Genomic DNA, 3868 nt, shown 5'->3' on the forward strand with positions numbered 1-3868 from the left:
ACAGAGGTAATAGAGAAATAAAGGGAGGGTCCTAAAAACCACCAAAACAGTTTCAAGAAGAAATGTCAAATACTACACTAATGTCAGAAGCCATTCTTGGATGTAATCCAGGCAGGGGCAATTGTTGTACACTATTGGAGTAGAAGGCAGATTTATATAGATAGAAGAGTGAAGTCAAGGAGTGAAAATAGTGAGAATAGGGTGACTTTTTAAAGAATCCTGTTATGTTGGAAGGAGAGTGTGTGCTGAATAGAGGTGATGTATGCTTAAAGGAGACTTTTAAAAAATACATGGCTATAACATATGAAACTCTTTCTGATGATTGGGTGGCTCTGTAGTATTGATAACAAAGAAGGAAATAAAGCAGTTTGGGACATGATACTGCAATGCTTCATTCCAGTTACCGAGGCCTCTGTAGTCCAGGTTGCAGAGGAACAGGCATAGAATCTATGTCATAGACTAATGTGGAGGTGAAAATTTGAAAAGCAAGTCAGAAGGGAAACTCATGAAAGTGTTCTCTTTTTATCTCCCCTTCTGATCATATGATACAATGTCCTCATGCATTATATGGGTGTGCTATGTAGCACAGTGTTCATTCTATACATTTGTATCTTTTACACAAGTTACATATGTTAGGGAGGTAATATTCACCCTAATGCATCAAATGTAATTCAGATACTGAAGTAAGTGCTAGGAAGCACACTTCTTTGAATCTACTTCCAACTAAGTTTATTTCTCCCACTTTTTAAATCTTCTGCCTCAATAGGACTTCTTCTGGATTCTCTTAGTTAAGTGGCATCACCATAGATCTTTGAGAGGCAATTCTAATGTAGTGGTTAAAGTCACAGTATCTGGAATGAGACTACCTGGCTTCACTTTCCAGCACTCACACTGATTAATATGTGACCTTAGGTAGAGTTCTTAACTTTTCTGAGCCTCAATTTTATTACTGGAAAACTGATAAACATTTTATCACCTGCAAAATGGTAAAATATTTCACTAGGGTTGTTAATGAAAACTAGTGAAGTATTAGCAGTTAGAAAAATGCCTACTGTATAGGAACCACTCAACAAATGTTAGGTGCCATCATCATCATCATCATGATTCTCCTACCACCTCCGACACAAACCTGAGTTATCCTTGACTCTTCCATCTTCCTTCATCCTTCTGTGTCTTATTGACTCTCTTCAGTCTATGCTACTTTTGAAGTAGCCAGTGCATTTGTCTTTACTAAGAAAATTTTAATTAGATATATTAGACATAAAGCTTGCCAGCTTGAAGCCATGACAGTTAGATTATCCTATCCTTTGCTTTAAAAATGGTAAATGACATTGATCACTGTCCTGGGTTTAATAGTGTTTCCCCCGAACTGATGTCCACTTGGAACCTCAGAATGTGATCTTATTTGGAAATAGGGACTTTGAAGATGTAATTAGTTAAGATTAGTTTATACTAGAGTGTAGTGGTCCCTAATCCAATAACTAGTATCCTTATAAGAAGAAAAAACAGAGACACAGACACAGGCACAAAAAGAAGACAGCTATGTGAAGAGGAAGGCAGAAATTACAGTGATTCAGCTACAAGCCAAGGAATGCTAAGAATTGCCAGCTAGAAAGAGGCAAGGAAGGATTCTTTTCTAGAAACTTCAGAGAGGCCACTGCCCTGCTGACACCTTGATTTTGGAATTCTGGCCTTCGGAACTATGAAAGAAAAATCTCTGTTGTTTGTAGGTACCAGTTTGTAATAATTTGTTATAGCAACCATAGAAAACAAATACAGTTACTAATGGACTTTCCCAAATTCCTTAGCACAGCATACAGTGACCTCCATGATCTGACCTTTTGTGCTCTGGCCAAATTCTGTTTCTTTTTTGGCCTTTTGTCCATCACTCGTGCTGTTGTCTGAGCTCAATATGTCTTCCCTCCCCTGCCCACTCCATGTATGAAACTGCTACTCCTACTTCAAGGCTCTTATCAGTTGTGCATTGTCCTACTAAGAATTATTTATTCACTCCTGTCTTCTGTAGTATGTCACCGCTCCCTCCATCATGTATCTTCTATCTTTCTGCTTTGCGTTGTAGATATTTATTTAGACAACTGTCTCTTTTACCAAACTGTCAGTTTCTTTAAATCAGGGTCTAGTCTTGTTTATCTCTGTATCTATGTCAATAATGAGCACAGTGATATGTTTATTGAAGTTCACAACATGTTTGCTAAATCCATGAGTGAGTGAGAGACTGAATGAGACTGGTGAATAATACCTAGTGCTATCAGCTTGCTTAGTGGGTAGGCCTCCCTTTCTTCCCCTATCAATCAATGACAGCAAATCTAAAAAGCCCACCATTGGAGATTCATTATTTTGTATTATCTTGTACTCATTATTTTTTTAGAAGCCAAGCTCTGGAAAGAATAAGATGTTCAATCCAGAACATTTTCTTGAGAATATATTCATCAAATCAGAGACAAAGAGAAAATGAAAGAACTGGGTCACAAAGAAGAAAAGAAGGTGGAAAGAACTTTGAAATGAACTTATGCAAGGTTTAGACATGATTGAGGAGCCAAGAAAGAGGCTCCAATCAGATTTTTTTAAATCATATTTTTATGTGGGAAGCAGACAATAATGTTTAGTCATTGCATAATTGCCACTATTTGACAAGTAGCCCCTTTGACAAGTGTGGGTATCCTATTTCTGGTGGGGCTATGCAAAAAAAACTAAAATAAAATAACACTTGAAGGAGGGTCTGTGGGCTTCTAAGTTCAGGTCTACTACTTTCTTCTATGTTCTAGTTCCTGCTTCCCTCCGTATCCTGGTCTTCCAAGGAAGCCATTTGTTATAGCAGCCATACTCTATAAAATCAACTATTTTCCCAAGTCTCGTTTGTCCTGATTTCACCTGCTGTTTTGTGGCAAGAAGGTCCCAGGCTAGGTGCTGCAGTTTTTTGTGTTTGTCGAGGCAAGGAGAGCTTTCATGGGCTGAACTTCTCCTTGCTTCTGCTGCTGACTAGGAGAGGTGGTGAAGCCCTCTGTTCTCTACAGGGGTAGGCAGTGCAATATAGCAGCAGGCTTTCTGTAGAGGCTCGTTGACTAAAAGAGTAGAGTTTTGTCTGGAGCCCACAAGCCAGTACTTGGTGTATTAGCCATTATGTCGGGAATCCTCAAGGCGGTACTTGGAATTCGTATTCCCCACCTGTGTCTACCAATATACTTCCTGGAACAGGATGCAAAATTATTCACATGCCAATTTTCAGGCCTATGCCGAAATCGTTTAAAGTTATTTATGCTCTAATTACACTTCATTACTTTTTAACCAAAGATCTCATTTCACTCGGATGAAGAACTCAATGCAGTGTGAGGAATTTCAAAGAAGCAAGAGGAAACCTGCATTTGGGGGCCATATTTCAAGAAAGACATGCATACTATTTAGGACGTTCCATAATTTGTGACATAAAGTGTCACACAGTGATTTGTGCTTCAGTGAAGCTCAGAGATCAAGTTTGAAGCTTTCACGAAAGGTAACTTTTAAAAAAAAACATTTCTTGGAGCTTTTCTTGATTGATCAACTTCACAATATCAATTTACAGTTTGCTTTTTTAAAAAACAGCTTTTATGTTTTTCCTCTCATATTGTGATTAAATCCAAATGATGTTTCAGCAAATCTGTACACCCGCTTTAGAGTATCACTGCATATACAGTGATTTTGTGAAGGAGAAGGAAATTCTACCAGGGCCTCCAGGACTAGTCAAAATAAGTTGTTTCAGAGAGGTGTTTTCAGCAGCTTAACAATAAGCTTAGTGAATAAGATATTTTCCCCCTTGTTTCTGGCTGAAACCTCATTTTTGGCCAAATATTTCCCCAAAGAAAAGGAGTTC

Source organism: Propithecus coquereli, unplaced genomic scaffold (genome assembly GCF_000956105.1).
Source record: "Propithecus coquereli isolate 6110/MARCELLA unplaced genomic scaffold, Pcoq_1.0 Scaffold198, whole genome shotgun sequence".
NCBI classification, from domain to species: domain Eukaryota; kingdom Metazoa; phylum Chordata; class Mammalia; order Primates; family Indriidae; genus Propithecus; species Propithecus coquereli.